Source organism: Mustela putorius, unplaced genomic scaffold (assembly GCF_011764305.1).
Source record: "Mustela putorius furo isolate JIRA1106 unplaced genomic scaffold, ASM1176430v1.1 tig00000508_pilon_pilon_pilon, whole genome shotgun sequence".
Lineage (NCBI taxonomy): Eukaryota > Metazoa > Chordata > Mammalia > Carnivora > Mustelidae > Mustela > Mustela putorius.
This window is the reverse complement of record NW_025421402.1, coordinates 8,246,587-8,271,079: the sequence shown is the minus strand read 5'-3', so window position 1 is coordinate 8,271,079 and position 24,493 is coordinate 8,246,587.

Below are 24,493 nucleotides of genomic sequence, written 5' to 3'. Positions count from 1 at the left end.
TGGGGAAGGGAATTGGCCAGAGTACAACTCTGAAATCTTACCCATGTCAAGGAGTGGGACACACTAGCTCTTGCCTTCTTGGCACATCCAGCCAGCCAGGCAGCCACAAATAGATAAATAAAAGTTATTTATATAGACATATAAATAAACAGATGAAGAAAAATAAATAATAAATACATGATAAATGAATGATATAATCTATAGAAGAGAGGACAATTAAGAAAGAGCCTGGAAACACTATCACCAGGGAAAAGACTAGGGGTTATGAAAGCTCTACTTCTGGAGAAGGGCAGGAGTATTTCTGAAGGGCACACTCACCCAACACAGGACTCCTAAAAGACTGGAAATTAGAGATCACATAACACCTCACGCTCTCACCACCTACCTTCACGTTGAGAAGCACTGGGCAATAATAACAATGGATTATAGCTAGAAGACGCAGACTTTCTCTGAGGACCAGCAGAAAAAGAAATTCCAATGCCAAAAGGTGAGGGGAAAAAACAACAACAAAAAAACAAGCTTATTAGAGCACTTTGAAGCCTCTGGTGCCTATAATTATAAGAAGCAGGAAACATAGCCCAACTCTAGAAAGATTAATAAAAACACAGACTCTAAAGGTCTATTTATCTCAGTAAATATTACTCCATACAGTATGTCTGGTTTGGGACAAAACATTACAAGCCATGTCAAAAGGCAAGAACAAATATGTCTGAAGAGACAAAGCAATCCTCATAGCCAGACTCAGATATGATACAGATGTTGGAACCACCAGACAGATAATTTAAAATCACTATGATTAGTACATTAATATTTCTGATGGGAAAGGTTAGCAGCAGGCAAGTCCAAATAGGTCATATCAACAGAGAGATTAAAGCTATTAAGAAAAGGGAAGTGGGGGGAAATCCTAAATATCAAAACAAAGACAGAAATGAATACTTTTTCATTGACTTACCAGTAGACTCAACAAGATGGGGGGGGGGGGAATCAGTGAACTTGAAGACAGGTCAATAGAAACTTCCTGAAAAGAAATAAAAATGTAATAAACAAATCAGTGGTTGCCCGGGGTTCAGTTGGAAGGAGGAAGGTTGGATAGGTACAGTGTAGGGTTTATTTTTTATTTTTATTTTTATTTTTTCAGTGCAGGGTTTAGAGGGATGAAGCTATTGTATGTGATACTCTAATGAGAAAGGTAAAATATCAAATATTTGTCAAAATTCATAGACTTTATAGCAAAAGAGCAAACTTTAAAGTGTTAAAAATGTCTCAGGAGCCTAGGGAATGGCAGGCTGGAATACAGAATGTGACAAAAAGAATCTAACTGTATTACAAATATATGAGATACTAATGAAGGGAATGGGAGAAAAGTTGCTGACTTTTGGAATAATTTTGGAATGGATTTTGGAAATGGATGGAGTCTGTAAGGCAAAAAAGCAAAAGAAACTGTTCATAAGCACTATACTTTGTTGGCAAAGTTGTTTCCCACAGGGGTATCAGTTAACAATCCTGATAATACTGTACTTATCTGATGGGATTGAATAATTAAGTAAATGAACGTCAAATGGTCAGAGCCTGGTTTCTGGCCCTTTGACTAAAGTTACAGATAATCAAGGGGAGGAGACTAGAATGATCCACCAGTTGTGATAGCTTAGAATGGGAGACATCTGTATGAGCTCATGTTTAGCTTAATGTGAAGGCAGATCGTTACACAAAGAAGTATTTACATATATGATTATATTCATAAGTTAGCATACACACATATGTTTTCTTGCTCTGTCAGCTGAGAGGGCCTAAAAGCAAAGGAACTTCAATATTAATGAGCAGAACTAGTGCCCAGTTCTATACCATTCTCCAATAAAAGTAATTTGTACTTGTTAAAAAAAAAATAGTTGATTCTGGACTATGAGGAGTAATAGACAAAAATAAGCCTGTATGCTCAGAAAACTATAAAGTACTCATGAAAGAAATTGAGGAAGACACAAAGAAATGGAAAAATGTTCCATGCTCCTGGATTGGAAGAATAAATATTGTGAAAATGTCTATGCTACCTAAAGCAATCTACACATTTAATGCAATTCCTATCAAAGTACCATCCATCTTTTTCAAAGAAATGGAACAAATAATTCTAAAATTTATATGGAACCAGAAAAGACCTCGAATAGCCAAAGGGATATTGAAAAAGAAAGCCAACGTTGGTGGCATCACAATTCCGGACTTCAAGCTCTATTACAAAGCTGTCATCATCAAGACAGCATGGTACTGGCACAAAAACAGACACATAGATCAATGGAACAGAATAGAGAGCCCAGAAATAGACCCTCAAATCTATGGTCAACTAATCTTCGACAAAGCAGGAAAGAATGTCCAATGGAAAAAAGACAGCCTTTTCAATAAATGGTGCTGGGAAAATTGGACAGCCACATGCAGAAAAATGAAATGGGACCATTTCCTTACACCACACACAAAAATAGACTCAAAATGGATGAAGGACCTCAATGTACGAAAGGAATCCATCAAAATCCTTGAGGAGAACACGGGCAGCAACCTCTTTGACCTCTGCCGCAGCAACATCTTCCTAGGAACAACGCAAAAGGCAAGGGAAGCAAGGGAAAAAATGAACTACTGGGATTTCATCAAGATCAAAAGCTTTTGCACAGCAAAGGAAACAGTTAACAAAATCAAAAGACAACTGACAGAATGGGAGAAGATATTTGCAAACGACATATCAGATAAAGGACTAGTGTCCAGAATCTATAAAGAACTTAGCAAACTCAACACCCAAAGAACAAATAATCCAATCAAGAAATGGGCAGAGGACATGAACAGACATTTCTGCAAAGAAGGCATCCAGATGGCGAACAGACACATGAAAAAGTGCTCCATATCACTCGGCATCAGGGAAATACAAATCAAAACCACAATGAGATATCACCTCACACCAGTCAGAATGGCTAAAATCAACAAGTCAGGAAATGACAGATGATGGCGAGGATGCGGAGAAAGGGGAACCCTCCTGCACTGTTGGTGGGAATGCAAGCTGGTGCAGCCACTCTGGAAAACAGCATGGAGGTTCCTCAAAATGTTGAAAATAGAACTGCCCTATGACCCAGCAATTGCACTATTGGGTATTTACCCTAAAGATACAAATGTAGTGATCCAAAGGGACACATGCACCCGAATGTTTATAGCAGCAATGTCCACAATAGCTAAACTATGGAAAGAACCTAGATGTCCATCAACAGATGAATGGATCAAGAAGATGTGGTATATATACACAATGGAATACTATGCAGCCATCAAAAGAAATGAAATCTTGCCATTTGCAACAACATGGATGGAACTAGAGCGTATCATGCTTAGCGAAATAAGTCAAGCAGAGAAAGACAACTATCATATGATCTCCCTGATGTGAGGAAGTGGTGATGCAACATGGAGGCTTAAGTGGGTAGAAGAAGAATAAATGAAACAAGACGGGATTGGGAGGGAGACAAACCATAAGTGACTCTTAATCTCACAAAACAAACTGAGGGTTGCTGGGGGGAGGGGGTTTGGGAGAAGGGGGTGGGATTATGGACATTGGGGAGGGTATGTGATTTGGTGAGTGCTGTGAAGTGTGTAAACCTGGTGATTCACAGACCTGTACCCCTGGGGATAAAAATATATGTTTATAAAAAATAAAAAATTAAAAAAAAAAATAAGCCTGTAACTTCTTGTAGACCAGAAAGTAAGGAAGTCATCAAAAAACAAGCAAACAGACGAAAATCCTCAAACATTGGAATGCTTTAGGGAGACACAGGGCCAACTGAGAGTTCCCAATGGCCAAGGATGGAATAATTTGAGCAAGAAAGTAAATTACTAATGGATTATAATTGAATATATAAAATTAACAGTCATCATCTTAAACAGTAGAAATAAACAATTGAAAAATAAATTTAAAAATCTCTCATGCAGACATACTTCAAATAATTTATGGAGATATTCCTCCCTGAAGGGGGATAAGCATATCACCCTACTCCTTACGTGTAGTTTATAAATAATAACTTTCAAGGAGTACAGTGTAGAAAGGATGATTAAAGAACAATTTTATAGTTGAGAAACTTGACTAATAATGGCCACATGATCAAGGTGCACGTTATCAGCGATTAAGTCAAAATGATAGCATGTACTCTTGATACATTGTATTAAAAATGGTACTTCACCTCTGTGCTCTCCCATCCCAAACCTACAAATCCAGTCTAACCATTAGAAAAGACATCAGACATGTTGAAGAACATTCTACAAAATACCTGACCAGGGCTTCTCAAAACTGTCAAGATCATGAAAAACAAGAAAAAAATTGAGCAACTGCTGCAGCTCAGAGGAACCTAGAGAGACTTGATAAATAAATGTGGAAAGATACTCTGGTTGGAATTCTGAAACAGCAAGAGGACATTAGGGAGAAACTAATAAAATGCTACTAAAGTACAGAGTTTAGTTAATAATAATCTATCAAATAGGTTCATTAATCATGACAAATGTACCACAGGAAATGTGGGAGGTTAGGAAAAAGGAAATCAGGGCTGGCTGTCTAGGAATTGTTGATACTCTCCTCTACTTTTCTATAAATTCAAAATTACCTCAAAACAAAAAATTGTAAAATATGTAAATAATTTAGAAAACAAATTATGCTTACATAATATACATTATATATTTATGTGCATGTATATATAGATGTAAATATATACATTATATATAAATATATAAAATATATATGCATGCATGTATAATTATGCATGTAAGTGTATATGCACACATATATTTGTATATAGATATGTACACACACACACACATATAGAATATAAAGAGTAGAGTAATGGCCATGAGTGACTTCCAAAATTTGGGGGAATCAAGATTATTTTTAAAATTCATCTAAAGCTTCTATAGTGACTACACAAGATTATCTATGCTCAAGATTCTCTTTTTTCTCAAACAAAACTACACATTTTAATTATCTATGGAAGTTTTTAAAATTAGTGATATCTGGGTTCCACCCTAAGAGATTCTGATTGAATTGCTTTTTTCAGAGTTTCTGCATGGTTCCTTATTGAGCTATCACTGAAAAATCACTATGTAGTTCATTTATTCCAAATCTTTATACTTGATGATACATTAAAAATTATTTTATTAATGGGAAACGTTTCATTAGATGATTTAATTTGAAGTCTAAAGTATAAGTCACTGATGTAACTAAATTATTTTCATTTTAGGAGCAATTGATAAAACAACTAATTTATGTGTGAGAGGAGAACACATGACACTATTCGAATTCAAATACTCTCCTCTTACAGGCAAATTTTTGGGTTTGCCAGTACACTTTCTACCCAGGCTGCCCAGCTCTACCTATTGAAGAAATGTTCTATAGTCCACACTGTCCAATATGGAACCATATGTGGTTATTGAGCATTTAAAATATAAGTAGTATGATTAAAAACTGATTTTAAATTTTTTTTAATTTAATTTAAAATTATTTAAATTTCAATAGCCACATGTAGCTAGTAGCTATCATATTAAACAGCATGATTCTGGACATTTGTTCTATAGAACCTGAGAGAAGTAAGACATGTCAATACCAAACTTTATTGGCTTTTATTCAAATGCATGGGCTCCTATTGGTCGCAATAATGAAAGAAATATAAAATATGAAAATCATGGGACGCCTGGGTGGCTCAGTCAGTTAAGCATCTGCCTTCGGCTCAGGTCATGATCCCAAGATCATTGGGCTTCTTGCTCAGTGGGGAGCCTGCTTCTCCCTCTTCCTCTGCCTGCTGTTCCCCCTGCTTGTGCTCTCTGACAAATAAGTAAATAAAATCTTTTATAAAAAAATATGAAAATAGTAAAGTAAGAAAACACAAAATACCCAAGGTGATGATGGAGTAAAGCACTAAGAACTAAAGATTTTGGATACAGCTTGGATGGATATGCGAAGATTTGACCAAATTTCTTAATTCATTTTAAACAAGTATACAAGCAAATAATGCAACCAATATAAAATTCCATATCTGTTTCCAGTGAAACTTTCATTAATGAAATGTGTATTTTAATCTTTGCTAAAGTTTCCCTATTATATTACTCACTTGATACTTATTTTTTAAAAAAGTGCCAGAATATGTATCATTTCATCGAGATAGGCATCTCCGATTTCCCTTTTATCTCAACTATACATTATTATTTCCCTGTGCTATAACAAAATTCTGCACTTTCTCAAGTATTAAACAATGAATCTCTTTGGAAGGTGCTTTATTAAAATTTCATACACACCAGATTATACAATTGGAAGAGTATACACTGCTTTTATAAGATTATAAAGTAAGAGCTAATTATACATTTGTAGAATAAAATTGAATGGTTATCTTCTTGTAGCCACAGAACTTAAATGTTGTATCTTTGCTCTTTTTAATTGCTTTTAAAGTCCTGGTTTATGTCTCTTTTAGATAAAATCAGAAAACTTCAATGTTTCTTTCACATGCAATAAACCAGCCATTGTTTTCAAATCACCCTTTAAAACACAGGCAAAAAAAAACAAAAACAAAACATGTGCTTGATTCTGTTATATTATCAGGTCTCTTCTGTTTCCTTTGTGGTAAATTAGAATCTTTTGTGCTTGCCTTCAGAGAACCCTTCTGCTTTAAGCATACATGCACATTGATATTATGGTTTTTAAAATGCATGTGATAAATTGTGAATTATATAATATGGAAACAATTAGGATAGAGATCAGGGTTGCTTAGTATATTACTGTCAGCAAGGGCGTGATGTTTTATTTTAGAGATATTCAAAGTAATATATTAATATTTATGACATTTACTCAAGCTTTGCAATCTGTTATGATTTGTCTCTAGGACCAAATGTTTCCTTGTTATAAATCTGTTAAAAGAAAAAATAATATTTGTACCTAGTAGCATCTAATATTGTTTGACTAGTAAAAAGATCTTTCTATAATATATAAATAATATTGGCCAGAATATATTTCACATGGAATAATTTTGTATCTTTAAAAATTGATTTTATGAGAATATATATTTTTGAGTTTTACTGTGTGCAGCATTGAGTGCTATGCACTGTGTAGATTCAAATGGCATGGTGTCAGAAATGAGTGAAGTCACAGGCTGTACCACCAGCTTTCAAAAGAGGAATAGTTTTGAAGCTCAGGCATAGCTAGATCTGCCAAAACTGTGAACACTTTGGCAACTAAATTTATGACGAAAATTCATTGGCCCAATTTCTTCCTGATTTTTTTTTAATCCTGAGAGGAATGTTTGCTTAGGTTAACAGTCTTTATGACCTTATACTATTTGATAACAATTTCTTTTTTTCTTTTTTCTTTGCAGCTTTGGTTGGGATTAGCTATCTTTCAAAAAAGCCAAGATAATAATGCAGATTTAAAAGACTATGCCCTAAACTAATATTCCTTAAAGAGAGAGAGAGAAAAATATTCCACAGAGTATTAACAGCTGTGTACCACAAAAACCAAAACCAAAACAAACAAACAAAAAACAAAAATAAAGCTCCCATATTAAATAAATTTGAGAAATACTGAGTCAAACTTCATTATACAGCTCCTAAGTGAAAGAATGATGATAGCATTCATGATTTAAAAAAAGGGAACATTTTCGCATCTGTGTTCATCAAGGATATCGGTCTATAGCTCTCTTTTTTGGTGGGATCCTTGTCTGGTTTTGGGATCAAGGTGATGCTGGCCTCATAAAATGAGTTTGGAAGTTTTCCTTCCATTTCTATTTTTTGGAACAGTTTCAGGAGAATAGGAATTAGTTCTTCTTTAAATGTTTGGTAGAATTCCCCCGGGAAGCCGTCTGGCCCTGGGCTTTTGTTTGTTTGGAGATTTTTAATGACTGTTTCAATCTCCTTACTGGTTATGGGTCTGTTCAGGCTTTCTATTTCTTCCTGGTTCAGTTGTGGTAGTTTATATGTTTCTAGGAATGCATCCATTTCTTCCAGATTGTCAAATTTATTGCCGTAGAGTTGCTCATAGTATGTTCTTATAATAGTTTGTATTTCTTTGGTGTTAGTTGTGATCTCTCCTCTTTCATTCATGATTTTATTTATTTGGGTCCTTTCTCTTTTCTTTTTGATAAGTCGGGCCAGGGGTTTATCAATTTTATTAATTCTTTCAAAGAACCAGCTCCTAGTTTCGTTGATTTGTTCTATTGTTTTTTTTTGGTTTCTATTTCATTGATTTCTGCTCTGATCTTTATGATTTCTCTTCTCCTGCTGGGCTTAGGGTTTCTTTCTTGTTCTTTCTCCAGCTCCTTTAGGTGTAGGGTTAGGTTGTGTACCTGAGACCTTTCTTGTTTCTTGAGAAAGGCTTGTACCGCTATATATTTTCCTCTCAGGACTGCCTTTGTTGTGTCCCACAGATTTTGAACCGTTGTGTTTTCATTATCATTTGTTTCCATGATTTTTTTCAATTCTTCTTTAATTTCCCGGTTGACCCATTCATTCTTTAGAAGGATACTGTTTAGTCTCCATGTATTTGGGTTCTTTCCAAACTTCCTTTTGTGGTTGAGTTCTAGCTTTAGAGCATTGTGGTCTGAAAATATGCAGGGAATGATCCCAATCTTTTGATTACCGGTTGAGTCCTGATTTAGGACCGAGGATGTGATCTATTCTGGAGAATGTTCCATGTGCACTAGAGAAGAATGTGTATTCTGTTGCTTTGGGATGAAATATTCTGAATATATCTGTGATGTCCATCTGGTCCAGTGTGTCATTTAAGGCCTTTATATCCTTGCTGACCTTTTGCTTGGATGACCTGTCCATTTCAGTGAGGGGAGTGTTAAAGTCCCCTACTATCATTGTATTATTGTTGATGTGTTTCTTTGATTTGATTTATTAATTGGTTTATATAGTTGGCTGCTCCCACATTTGGGGGCATAGATATTTAAAATTGTTAAATCTTCTTGTTGGACAGACCCTTTGAGTATGATATAGTGTCCTTCCTCATCTCTTATTATAGTCTTTGGCTTAAAATCTAATTGATCTGATATAAGGATTGCCACTCCTGCTTTCTTCTGATGTCCATTAGCATGGTAAATTCTTTTCCACCCCCTCACTTTAAATCTGGAGGTGTCTTCGGGCTTAAAATGTGTTTCTTGGAGGCAACATATAGATGGGTTTTGTTTTTTTATCCATTCTGATACCCTGTGTCTTTTGACAGGGGCATTTAGCCCATTCACATTCAGGGTAACTATTGAGAGATATGAATTTAGTGCCATTGTATTGCCTGTAAGGTGACTGTTACTGTATATGGTCTCTGTTCCTTTCTGATCTACCACTTGTAGGCTCTCTCTTTGCTTAGAGGACCCCTTTCAAGATTTCCTGTAGAGCTGGTTTGGTATTTGCAAATTCTTTCAGTTGTTGTTTGTCCTGGAAGCTTAAAAAAAAAAAAAAAAAAAAAAAAAAAAAAAAAAAAAAAAAAAAAAAAAAAAAAATAAAAAAAGGGAACATTGGGGCGCCTGGGTGGCTCACTGGGTTAAAGCTTCTGCCTTTGGCTCAGGTCATGATCCCAGGGTCCTGGGATCGAGTCCCGCATCGGGCTCTCTGCTCAGCGGGGAGCCTGCTTCCTCCTCTCTCTGTGCCTGCCTCTCTGCCTACTTGTGATCTCTGTCTGTCAAATAAATAAATTTTAAAAATCTTAAAAAAAAAAAAAGGGGAACATCGAACTACTAAAAGTGAGATTTGTTCTTCTAAGTGTGTGTGTGTGTGTGTGTGTGTGTTGGGGGGGGTGGAGTGAGTGTGTATGCATGAGAGAGAGAAAGGAAGAGAGACTTATTGACTCAAATACATACTGAAATACATATAAAATCATTTATCTAAAAAATAAATATGGAAGCTATATCTAGTATTTTTCCAATTCTGAAACTGTATTTGACTAATCATGTTTCCGTTATCTATGTAGTATATTACATGTGACAGACATTATTTCTAAACATATATGCCAACTTAAATTATTAACATTAAACTACTCTCTCTTTAGAAAGTTAATAAACATAAAAAGTACACAGAGGACCATAGGGGAAGGGAGGGAAAACTGAATGGGAAGAAATCTAAGAGGGAGACAAGCCAGAGAGACTTTGGACTCTAGGAAACAAACTGAGGGTTACAGAAGGGAGGGGGTTGATGAGAAGGGGTAATGGGGTGATGGGTATTAAGGAGGGCACGTGTTGTGATGTGCCCTGGGTGTTATCCACAACTAAAGAATCATTGAAAGCTATATCAAAAACTAATGATGTACTATATGTTGGCTGCCAGCATAATAAAAAAAAGTAATAAATACTAAAAAAAGTAAGTCAACTTTAAAGTTTTGTCAAATATCTGAGCATCATAAAGAACATTTCAAAACCATTTGTGGCAAAACAAAATCCTATGCCAGAAAGAATGTCTAAATGCTTTAATTTGAATGTGCTTTCAAGAATTAAGTAATTAATTGGTGATGTATATTCACATTTTATTGGATGCCTACCACACAAAGAAAAAACAACTCCAGGTGCATTAAGAACTATAATTTAAACAACAAAACCATAACGTATTTGAAAAATAGAGGAGTATAACATTCTAACGACATTAAAGTCAAATGTTTTCATTAAATGGAAGCAAAAGGACTGTTATATAATGTTATTATATTAAACTTATGAACTTCGTGTTATTAAATCACAAAAAATCCTTGAACTGAAGAAGACATTTATTACATGTATAATTGGGAAAGAAGGGCTCTGATAATACGAAAAACTCACAATCCCGGAAAAGGGACAATTCAAGAGAAAGAAGATGAAACATAAGAGAAATACAAATGACCAAAAATCATGAAAAATTGTTGAACATCATTGTTAATCAGAATATTAAAATCACAATAATGAAACCTGTTACACACAAAACAAAAGAAAAAAAAACAATTTAAAGTCTTTTAATAGAAAGTGTTGACAAGGATTTGGCTCATTGGATCTTACAATATGGAAAGTCTGTAGTAAATGACACTGTGTAGTTAGAAAAAAATGGGTTTTAATCTATTAAAACAAGCAAGCATGTGTTCTCTGCATAAGACCCAGCATTTACTCTAGTAGGTTTATATCTTAGAGAAAGTCTTGACCATTTCAAACAATAAACATGTATAAAAATCTCACTATTGCCTTGTTAAGAGGTAAATGAAAATAATCCCAAAATCTAAACAGAGTAATAGGAAAATAATGTAGACAGTGTTCACACAATGGAATATTACAAAACACTGAAACTACATAAACTTCAGCCTCATGTATCAGCATGGATTTACCTTCTGTGTATAATGTTGAATTTAAAAAAAGTGAGTTTCAGAAGAATTAGAGTAATTATTATAAGATGCTATATTAGTATAAAAACTAGTAATCTATTAAACTGGTCTCTATAAATAAGTGATAAAGTTTTAGGAAACATAGGTTTTTTTTTTTCTTAAGTTCAAGATTCAGGCTATCTGGGGCAGGGGGCAGGAAGCAGATATTTAAAAGTACACAGATAAATTGAAAAACATGTGTAATACACTCATACACATATATAAAACACTCATAAAACATCCTTCATCAGGGAAATAAAAAGATACATATCTATATCTCTAGATCTAGTTCTATACATCATGTTATTATCTATTTCAAAACCAATAAGTTATATATATTCTTTGTATATTTAAAAAAATGTTTTACAACTTTTTAAGGAAAAAAAATTCGTTATTGAAAAATAGAAGGAAACTCTAGCCCAACCAAATTTACAGATCCAGGGAATTCAATGTTCATTTATATACTATATCAGAAAAGGCCACTGTCTGCATGAAACATTACCAAAGATTAAAAATGATATTGCTACACGATTATATGATCTGTAATGAATGCCAGTATCAATATGAGCCTGAAATGCTGGCTGTATGTCAGAATCTACAGTAGCAGTCTGGATCTTAGAAAATACTGATGATGCTAGTCCTGCTTAACTTGGAAAAAATGAGGACCACATGAAATGTCTGTGAAAGTCTTTCTTAACGACCACATATATATACACTGTACAAGTTTTAGAGGCATAAGAAATACAATTTGAAATATAGATGTTGCATTAAGGCAAATATTATTTGAATAAAAGAAAAGCATTTAAGAATGACAGTATTCATTTTCAGCAGAGAAAATGACCATTAACTCAGGATGGAAGAAAACATTTGTGTCACTTATTTTGTGGTTATATTAAATAAATTCAACATTTGATAACTACTGCACCATGAAAGTATATGAAATCACATCACTACTTTAAATATTTGTTTCCTCCGTTGGTTTTCAGTCATTATAGATTTATTATGTGTGTTCTCAAGGTCTTTCTCTTCCATGGTATTAGAACAAATGAGAGAAGAGTTTTTTTGTTTGTTTGTTTGTTTTTAAGATTTTATTTAAAAGATTTCAGGCTCATGTCAAACACAGAGAGAGAATAAGCACAAGAAGGGAGAGAGGCAGGCAGAAGGAGAGGGAGAAGCAGGATCCCTACTGAGCAGGGAGCCCAATGTGGGACTCAATCCCAGGACCCTGGGATCATCACCCAAGCCGAAAGCAGACGCTTAACCCGCTGAGCCACCCAGGGGCCACGATAAAGAGACTTTGACCTCACTTCTATCCCTTTTCACTGTTTCAATGGTATTCTGACCTTAAACACTAGACACTAAGGAATAGAGTATGTTCAATCTGTGAGAAAACTTCTAACTCTAACTTCTGTTCCACTCCCCACCACAAAAGCATACTCCATTCAGAGTTAGGTGGGTCAGTGCAGCCCTGGCATTATCTCACTATTGAGGAAACCCCTACAAAGGCTTCAGCAGTTTTATGGACCCAGGGGGTCAAAAGGAGGGGATGGAGTTAGGAGTAGAAAAGTAGGATACTGAGTCAGCGTGGGAAAAAATGTCTTCATGTTTTCCCTTTCCTCACCATCCTGTAGAAGGAGGCTTGGGGTTGGAGGGATCAGTGGGGGAACCAGAAGAAGACCCAGAGCCCAAGGCTTGGGTAAGGACCTAGAAATGCAAATAACTGGAAAGCTTAAGGACTAGAGGGTCCTGAGTCCTTGAATGGAACTCCCTTCAGAGACTGCAGTGCACTGACTGTGCAGTAAATCTGATGTGGAGAGGACAGCTTTTAGGTAGGGTCTTTGTAATTGCCAGAATCTGGCCTGAAAAATCACATAAAGGTGTACAGTCAGGAGCCAGATTCTTCCCAGGAAGTTTTTATAGTTAGGTGGGGACTAGGCCAGGACCAGAGGTAGGACCACACACAATTTTTTTTTAAATCTTATTTGATAAAGAGCATATATTAAATCCATTCCCTGATTTAAACATTACTTGATAATGACATTCAGTTGTCGGATTGCCATATGCTGGGAAATATCTATATGTAGTTAAAATATAGCCGAAACTTGTCTGTAATGCTGAAAAAAATAGAACAGCATGTTATATTGGCACAAATATAGTGAAGAGTTCCTAATTAGAAGTGTTCAAGGAGACATTCATAGTTATATAATTTTAGATTTGGAAACAATCTGATATATCAAAACCGATCTATTGATTTTAAACAGGCATATAAAAAAGTAGAATTTAAAAAATTTGTCTAAGCTCACACAATTAATAATGGCATATCTGCAGCTATAAGCTAGAGTGCTTGATTCATAAGCCCTTGAGCATTCTCCTGCATCATATGATCCTGATGTCAAGAGGTTTATCATATAGTATTATAGAAATATCATGAAATAATACACAACGTCACCAGTAGAGTTTGGGTTACTTCATTTGGGAATTTCATATTCAAACTGCAGAAAACCAAAAGCAAAAAGAAAATAATGAAAAAATCCAATCTCCTAATTTATGAATATTAATATTTCATAAAACCCCAGATGCATTCCTCACATACAGACCAACCACTGGAAAGCCTGTCTCCCTGAAAAAAAATTATTTTATTATTTTGTTTAAGATTTATTATTTATTTGAGAGAGAGAAACACAGCGAGAGAGGGAACACAAGCAGGGAGAGTGGGAGAGGGAGAAGCAGGCTCTCTGCTGAGCAGGGAGCCCGATGCAGGGCTGGATCCCAGGACCCAGGGATCATGACCTGAGCCAGACAGATGCCCAGCTACTGAGCCACCCAGGCGCCCCATGAAACAAATATTTTAGAACAAAAACAATGCTAACTTGATTCACAGCTTAAAGTGATCTGATTGGTCACAGCATTTGCTCTTTGGATGAAAAGTAGTTTCCATTTCTTATTTTTCATAGTCACAAATGAAATACCCAGCCACTGACAAGTAAATGTCAGTAACATTCAGTGATTGAAACATCTCATGTTTGAAAGGGGCACATGCAATTCTCTCAGAATAATTCTATCAGCAGTGATACAATGATTGCCTTTATGATAAAAGTGAAGATTTAAGTAAGCATTGGTAGCTTTTGAGCATCATATTTAGTTGCTCCAAGATTGTCAATAGGTTACTTACCTCGAGATGGTTATTTTTGCTGTGTTGTTTTATTTGACAGTCACCTGGGCTTACTTGAATCTGACATACTTCAATAAAAACTCTCCACTCTTAAATTGTTTCTCTCACAATGATGCACTACAGTTACTTCTACTCAGGAATTCCTCAATTCCTAATGTGTTTTTCTTTACAACTGCTAATCACCTTACATATACTTAACCTTTACCTTATATTCTAATATTGCTTTTTAAGGAGGCTCAATATTTTAAATTTGGGATATTTTAAATTGTTAGATCTTATCACTTTAGCTAAAAAATATCTACTGGTACAATCTAAAATATTTAAATCAGTAGTTGACCCACTTTTTGCTATAGGGATATAACCTGGCAGTTATTTCATTCCCTTAAAAGGAATAATAAACCTTGGCTAATTGAATTTAAATTAAAAAAGGAATAATAAAACTGCTTATAGACAGAGAAAGGAAAAGAAGCTAATATCAGAGAAGTTATTTTTCAAGAATTTGTTATGTCTTGGGAAATGGAGTAAATGTGTGGTTGTAGATGGTAAAATTTTTAAATTTGTGTGTAGAAGAGTGGACCCTATTTGAGATTCCAAGTGAATTTTACATATCATGGTTGGTTTTAGATATTACTTTAATGTTGTTTCTTATGTTTTTACTTTTTTAATAAAGACATTTAATTTATTTATTTATTTATTTATTTATTTATTTTTGAGAGTGAGTGGGAAGGGGCAGAGGGAGAAGGAAAGAGAGAATTGTAAGCAGGCTCCACTGCTTAGCCTTGAGATCATCACCTGAGCCAAAATGAAGTGTGGGAAGCTTAATAGACTGAGTCATCCAGGCACCTGTGAAGACATTTTTAATTATTCCTTAAGGGAATTTTTTTTTTTAGTACAAAAATTATTTAAAATATTTTGGCATATCCATCAAAAGTAATCCTTAATCAATTATAATGTACAAAGGAGAATCAGATTTATATCAGATACCCATTATAAGAAAATATATTTCTAGATGATGATGAGGTTTTTTCTGTATTAAAGTGTAGGTTATATATGTTATTACATTAGTTCATTTATATGCATTACAATACGACCACCATGGTAATCTAGCTACCGTCCATCACCATGCAGAGTTGTTATATTATTATTAACTGTATTCCCTATGCTGTTCATTAAATCCCTAGGTCTTACTTATTTTATGAACGGAAGCTTCTCTTTTTTAATCTCCCCCCATTTCTTCCTTTTTTCTACTTTCTTGACCCACCCCCCCTCTAGCAACTACCTTATTGTTTTTGTATCTATGAGTCTCTTTCTGTTTTATTTGTTCACTTATTTTTTTATTAAAGATCCCACATAAAGTGAAATCATACAGTATTTGTTTTTTCCCATCTAACTGATTTCACTTTGCATATAACCCAATGATCCATCCATATTGTCACAAGTGGCAAGATTTTGTTCTTATTTTATGTTAAAGAGCTTACTGCTTATGTTTTCTTGTAGGAGTTTTATGGTTTCCAGCATTATACTTCAGTTTTTAATCCATTTTGAGTTTATTTTCATATCTGGTGTAAGTAATGATCCAGTTTCATTCTTTTGCACATAGCAATCTAGTTTTCCCAAGACCATATTGAGAAGAGTGTCTTTCCCCATTGCATATTCTTGCTTCCTTCATCAAAGATTAATTGACCATATATGTGTGGATTTATTTTGGAATCTCTATTCTGTTACACTGATTTATATGTCTATTTTTATGTCACTATTATACTGTTTTGATTACTATAGCTTTCTAGTATAGTTTGAAATTAGGGAACATGTTACCTCAAGCGTTGTTCTTTTAAGATTGCTTTGGCTATTTGAGATGTTTTGTGGTTTCATACAAATTTTAGAATTGTTTGTTCTTGTTTTGTAAAAAAAAATACCATCGGTGTTTTGGTAGGGATTGCATTGAATAAGTATAGATTGCTTTGGATAGTATGGACATTTTAACAATTAGGATTCTTCCAATCCATGAGCACTGTATATCTTTCCATTTGTTTTGTGTTATCTTCAATTTCTTTCATCAGTGACTTACAGTTTTTAGAGTACAGTTCTTTTGCCTCCTTGGTTAAATTAATTCATAGGTATTTTATTCTTTTTGATGCAACGGTAAATGGAATTGTTTTCTTAACTCCTTTTTCTGATAGTTCCTTATTAGTGTATATAAATGCAACAGATATATGTATATTAATTTTGCATTCTACAAATTCACTGAATTTATTTATTGCTTCTGTTAGTTTTTAAGTAAAGTTAAGGGTTTTCTATGTGTAATATCATGTTGTCTGCACAGTGACAATTTATTTTACTTTTCCTTTTCCAATTTAGAGTCCCTTTATTTCTTTTCTTCTTGTCAGATTTCTGTGGCTAGCACATCTAATTCTGTGTTGAGGAAAGGTGGCAAGAGTGGGCATCCTTGTCTTGTTCCTGATATTAGAGTAAAAGCTTTCAGCTTTTCAACATTGAGTATGGTGTTACCTATGGGTTTGTTATATATGAGCTTTATTATGTTGCGTTACATCTTTTCTATATCCACTGTTGAGAATTTTTAACATAAGAAGATGTTGAAATTTATCAAATGTTTTTCTGCATATGATGGGTATTGTTGATGGTTTAATAATCTCTTAGAAAAATAGTAAACATGACTTAAATGATGACAATACAAACTACTGAAATCACAAGTACTTCACTTGCCCATAGTCGGTTTGCCCTCTATATTCAGTGGCTGAGATTTACTGTACTTTCTCTTCAGAGCAAAGAAGTAGAGCAAGCAGCACTGAGAATAAACATAAAGGTTTATTATTCTTTTATGATAGGAAAAAATAGAGATATTTCCAGTTACACAAAATGAATTTCTAATTTATTCTTATTAGGGGTAGACCAGATGAAAATCAATAGGAATTTGTATATGAAGTTAATTGATAGCAACCTGGTGCTGTTCCCAGGGCACTAACTAACAATACTCAGATACTTGAATATTTTTTTAATTTTTTTTTGTAAATTTTAAAAATAGGCTTCCTTTAGAGGATTGCTTGTAGTAAAGTTATAGGTTCATTCTTCTTAACCTTTCATCTAATTCTTTCATATCTTTGGAATAGTTTCTCTTTGCTTCTCCAAATAGTATGCTTTCTTTTAGGTGAGTGTGAAGAGTTCTGTAGAAATGGCAACAGGAAAAAATCAATACATGTCAAAAAAATCTATGTGGTTTTATATCAGAAAAAGTAAGTCTGATAATACCAGTTGATGCTGAAAATGTGGAAATGTCTGCCTGCTGATGGGAGTGCAAATCTGCCAAAACAATTTTAATGTCAATTTGGTAATATCTCACAAAATTAAAGATGCATATAACCTACTTGCCAGCAATTCTATCCTGATTATTTACCCTGGAGAAGCTCACACTATGTCTCTTGAGGCACAGGGCAATGTTTGGTCCAGTCGTGCTTTTTAATACCCACACTTAAAAAGGAGCACCTAAGTGGCTTAGTTGGTTGAACATCAGGACTCTTGATTTCAGCTCAGTTCATGATCTCAGGGTGCTGAGGGATTGAGCACCACCCCACCAAGGGATCCACATTCAGTGGGGAGTCTTCTCTCTCCGTCTTCATCTCCCTCTGCTCCTCCTCTGCTCATGCTCACTTGTTCTTTCAAATAAATCTTTTATTATTATGATGATGTTTTATTTATTTGGGAGGGAGCAAGCATGAGCAGGGGCGGAGAGAGAAGCAGGCTTCCTGCTGAACAGGGAGCCCAAATGCAGGGGCTCAATCCCAGGAGCCTGGGATCATGACCTGAGCCAAAGGTTTAACCAACTGAGCCACCTAGGTGCCTTTAAAATCTATAAAAACAAACAAGCAAAAACCTTAAAACAACCTAAGTCTTTGATGAAATTAACAGAACCAAGCCAGACATATCAGCAAGATGAACCTCACAAACACAAACCTGAGAATTTAAAAGGTTGTAAATAAAACCACGGCATATTAAACTATTTGAATAAGCCATTAAATGTCTAATACATCACCATCCCTTTAAAAAGGTACCTATGATATAAAAAACAGATGTGTATATACCATTAAATATATAATTTAGCTCCAACTCAATGAAAATAATTAATAATTTAATAATTGTGCTTATTTCCCACCCTCCCTCTCTCTCTCTTTCTCGCTCTTTTCTAGTTATGGAAAATACATGCTAAGAAGCATTGAGTTTAGAGAAATATAAATTTGCATTGAATACCAAGTCAAAAACTTCATAAATGTGTAGTGTTAGGCTAATTACATGACCTCCATGAACTGTAATTCCTTCATCTGTTTCTTCAAAAGTACTGTGGAGTTTAAAGGAGAAAATGAATTTGAAGCTGCTAATATAGTGTCAATCTAAGGGCAGATATGTCTCTTTCAGATATCTATTTTTATTCCATAAAAATAATCTTTGGTTATTAGTTGTAAAAATATAATTAAGCAAGCTCTAGAAATTCTACATCTTAATATTTAATTTAAATACATTAATTAAAACCTGACAATATGAATTGCCTGCTTTTAAACAGTTATTCACTGCTAAAATTTGGATATATGATTGTTGCTAATTCAATTTATTTCCTAGTCTGAACTTTTATTTCACTTATTATCTCTTTGTTATTCTTGCAGGCAGAGAGTTTCTGTTTTGTATCTTTTAACTGCAATTTAAATAAAACTGGTTCTTTCTGCTTTCTTTGTTGAATGAATGTGGATTAAAAATAAAAGGGCAAGTACATTAAAAAGCCTATTTCTTCCTAGCTTTTGAAAGATTTCTTGAAAGTTATTATTTCACATATTCTTTCATTAAGGAACTGATAATATAAAAGGGTTTCTACTCTGTTACTTTGTTAAATGCCATAGGAGATACAAAGCTGAGTAATTCAACTCCTGTCCTCAAAAAACTCAAGCTCCAATTTGATCAGCAGTGGACACAGCTAGGAATTCACACCACCAAGCCATGTTCTCAAATGACTAGTAAGTCACTTTGCATATAAAATAGCGATTATTATAGCCAAACTCACTGCCCTTTAAAATTTTTCCATTCTAAATGTCTGTTCCATTCAGGAATTTTTATCTGTTCTGTTACTGTTTTATCTCTCTATAGTGCCAATGAAAATGACTGTTATAGATTTAATGGATTAATGAACAAATGAATGAAGAGTGAATGAATATGTTTATTTCTGTTCAAGGACAATTTACATCCTTTGGTGCTTTTTAGTATATTTTGCTAACAAAAGTACAGATTTTTTTTCTTCTCAAAAGGCTGCTGACTCTTCTTTTATACTTATTAAAAAACCTTCAAAATCTTTACCAAAAGTTTACCTTCAAAAACTTTGTCCAAAAGTTTACACTTTTATTTCAAATGAAATTTTACTATGTTTTAAGATCAATAGGAAGCTATGTGCTCTTTTAAGTACATTTGTTAGTTTTTTAACTACTCAGAACAACCCTGTGGAATAGGTTACTGTTTTTTCCCTCTGTGTTATATATGAGAACATTGGGGCATGTGAAAGTTAAATAATTTCTCTCTTAGAATAGATTGACTCTGTGATCTGAACCATGAAGTTTCTCTTCAAACTTTATATTCATAACAGCTGCACTATTTTTTCTCCATACAAGATTATGTGTCTCTCTATAAAGCTGATATATACATATGTATTATAAAAACGGAATAAATAAAATTAAAAATGGGTGTACAGAACACATATATGACATAAAAACTTAAAGGTGCACAAAAATATGTACATGTATGTGTTATATTTATTTTTAAGTTTTTACGGTTTTATTAAATTGTTCTAATTGCAAAAGAAATCTTGCATTGCTGTCGACCTTAAGAGAGATTATCCAGGGAGACTACATCTAATCAAGGAGCCTCTTTAACAGCAGAATTTTCTCTGGCTGGCAGCAGAAGAAAAAGTCAAAGAGATCCAAAGCTCAAAACTGATTCACGTACAGATGTTAGTTTGATGCTGGAGGAGGCAGGTGAGAAAGAATGTAGGCATCCTTTAGAGGCAGAGTGGCCCGGCTGACAGGAAGGAAACGGGACTTATAGCTTCCTGTTACAAAATCTGGATTTTGCCAACAACTGGTAAGCTTGGAAGAATCCCAAGTCCCAGATGAGAACTGCAGCCTTTGCCTACACATTGTGATATGTTGAACAAAGCAGCCAGCCAGCCATGCCACCCCAGGTCTGACGTAAAGAACTGTGAAATCATAAGTGAATGTTGTTTACGCCCTATAATTATGGGGATTGGTAAGCAGGAGTAGAACACTGTGCATTCACTTTACCTTTGTGGTTATTTCTAAAATAAATGAAAATCACAGAACAGGTACTAGCCTCTTAGACTGATTTGAATATTTGTTTAGTTAAGTAGATTCTCTTGTTTCTACCTGTGGATATTGATTATGTCTCTTCTGTATCTCTAACTCCTTTTCATTGTCTTAAGAAGTTAGTTCCTGTGGGCACCTGGTGGCTTGGTTGGGGGGGTGGTTAAGCCTCTGCCTTTGGCTCAGGTCATGATCCCAGGATCCTGGGATGGAACCCTATATTGGGCTGCCTGCTCTGCAGGGAGCCTGTTTCTCCCTCTGTCTCTGCCTGTCTCCCTGCCTACTTGTGATCTCTCTCTCTCTCTGTCAAATAAATTAAATAAAATCTTTAAAAAAAAAAAGAATTTAGTTCCTGCAGAACAATACAAAAAATAGCAGTAATGAAAGGGGGCTTCGCAATTTTTTTCTTCACATTAGTAGTGATACTTTTATCACTTTATTATGTTAAGTATTGATATTGAGGGATGTATGTTATCAATAAAATCATGATACATTTGCCTCCTTTTCAAGAATTTAATCACAATTGCTTATTAAACATTATCAAATGCATTTTAGTATCTTTTGAAATATGTAAATGGTCTTCCTTCTTTTAGTCATTTTTAGAATTGAATTATGTTACTAGTTTTCTTAAGAGTAAAACACCCTCATCTTCCTTTAATGACACAACCATTATTATACTGTTTTCTGTTTTGTCACTGTATTTGTCATACTTAATATCTTATTAAGTAACTGTGTGTCTATATTTGCATAAATGAAATGAATCCATTGTGTTCTTTGAGGGAGCAATGATGTCTGATAAAGTTGTAAATTTTATGCTACATAAAAAGAATTATAAAATATTTTCTATTTTTCTCTGTTTTGGAACACATAGAACTCTTTTTCTTTTCTTTTCTTTTTCTTTTTTTTTAAGATTTTATTTATTTATTTTCGAGAGAGAGAAACAGCCTCCCTGCCAAGCAAGGAGCCCACTGCAGGACTCAATCCAGGGTCATGATCTAAGCTGAAGGAAGGTGCTTAACCATCCGAGACACCGAGGTGCCCCAGAACTTTTTTTCTTTTTAAAATATGTTCTAAGCTTCATTTCATTTAAAGCCTATTCGTGTTCAGTAATTCTTGTGATTGAACATTAGCAATTTTTTCTTTAAAATTTACATCCTTGGGGGCAACTGGGTGGCTCAGTCATTAAGTGTCTGCCTTTGGCTCAGGTCATGATCTCAGGGTTCTGGGATAGAGCCCTAAATCGGGCTCCCTGCTCAGCTTCTCCCTCCCCCATTCCCCCTGCTTGTGTTCTCTCTCTCTCTGTGTCTCTCTCTGTCAAATAAATAAAAAATCTTAAAAAAAAAAAATTACATCCTCCATTCAGTTTCTTTCAAATTTGTTGATAAAAGTTTCTGTTGTTTATAAAATTTGCTTATGTTTAATCACCTCTGAATCTGTCAGTGTACTCTTTTTAATTTCTACTGCTTAATATTTAGGCTCAATTATCTTCTAACATATGCCCTGATCATGTTAGACTTGAACACAGTCTTCCTTTTAATTATCTACAGGCTTTTGTTTTTCATTTAACTACTGTGGTTTTCTTAATTTTTTATGTTCACTTTCTTTGAAAGTTGATATTCTAGCTTCTTAGTTGGAAATCGAATTAATTCATTCTTAGACATGCTTGCATATATATATATATATATATATACAGCTTTAAATTCTCCCAGCATTGCTTTGAACCCACCCATTAATTGTGACAGGGTACTTTTGGTCGTTCAAGTTTTACTGTCTTTGTGCAGTAACGTATCACCTGGGTGCATGCTAGTCACATCTCAGATGTTAACTTCTGTGACAGCGTGTGAGGAAATAGTCTTTGGTCTTCCAGTAAAGTCTTGGAGCAGAAGAGGCAAGCCCCTTTCTAAGTCAACCTATATTAGCACAGATAGCTGATAATGGCCACACAGACCTACCTGTGGCTACATGTTGTCCTTGGTGTTCTCCGAGATCCTCTTGAATGCTCTCTGGGGATCTCTTGAGATTTTTTTTTTTTTTAAGATTTTATTTATTTATTTGACACAGAAATCACAAGTAGGCTGAGAGGCAGGCAGAGAGAGGGGAAAGCAGGCTCTCCATGGAGCAGAGAGCCCTATGTGGGACTAGATTTCAGGACCCTGGGATCATGACTTGAGCCGAAGGCAGAGGCTTAACCCACTGAGCCACCCAGACACCCCTCTTGAGATCTCTTTCTCCAGGGGATCCTTCTTTCTTACACGACTGGATTCTCACTATTGGTTTCCTGTGGCCAAAACCCATCAAGCAAATGGGTGTGCTATATAATAGCAATTTCCCCAGATTCGTAACCAGGGCTTAGGCTACTGAGTTTCAAAGTTTACATTACATATTATTTTTATTAAATAAAAATAATGGCAGGCATCTGAGTGGCTCAGTCAAGTAAGCATCTGCTTTCAGCTCAGGTAATGACCTTGGGGTCCTAGGATTGAGTCCCTCATCTGGTTCCCTGCTCAGTGGGAAGCCTGCTTTTCCTTCAACCCCTCCCCCTGCTCCTGATCTCTCTCTCGCCGAAAAATGAACAAAATCTTTAAGAAAAATTTTTAAAAAGCAATGTGTTGGTCATTGAATCCCACTACCAGAGCAATTCTTATACTTTCCCTACTCATTTGTTTTTTTCTTCTTTCCTTTTCAAGATGACACTGTTCAGGGTCATCTAACACTGTTGAAATGGGGTGATTCCCTTCAGTTTTGCTTTTCCCAAATTCAGTAATACAATAATATTGTCTGAACTATCATACCATTAAAATACATTACCTTGGGGAGTAAACACCTTTTCTTATTTTGCATAAATACCACTTTGGGCCAGTTAGCATCCCTAGGTTTTTAAACACAAATTATTTCAGTTTATAATTTTAGCTTTGAAATCTTCCGTAAGAAAGCTATGATATGAAAAAGAAATTGTGTGTGTTGGCTTTGTGGTCATTCTGGTATTATTATTTTAGAAAGTTTTTTTTTTTAAGATTTTATTTATTTATTTGACACACAGAGAGAGAGAGAGAGGCAGCGAGAGAGGGACAATACAAGCAGGGTGAGTGGGAGCGGGAGAAGGCTTCCCGCTGAGTGGAAAGCCTGATGTGGGACTCAATCCCAGGACCCTGGGATCATGACCTGAGCGGAAGGCAGATGCTTAACAACTGAGCCACCCAAGCGTCCCCCCCCCTTTTTTTTAAGATTCTATTTATTTATTTGACACAGAGAGAGATCACAAGGAGGCAGAGAAGCAGGTGGGTGGGGGGAGGAGAAGCTGGCTCCCTGCTGCGCAGAGAGCTCAATGTGGGGCTTGATCTCAGGACCCTGAGATCATGACCTGAGCTGAAGGCAGAGGCTTAACTCACTGAGCCACCCAGGTGCCCCTGTTTTATTTTTATTTTTATTATTAAAGTATGCTTGCCATGCATTGTTTAGTTTCAGGTGCACACAGAGTGATTCAACAATTCCATACATTACACAGTGCCCACCACAATAAGTCACCATCTGTCACCATACAGCATTATTACAATATTGACAATAGTTCCTATGCTGTACTTTTCATCTCCATGA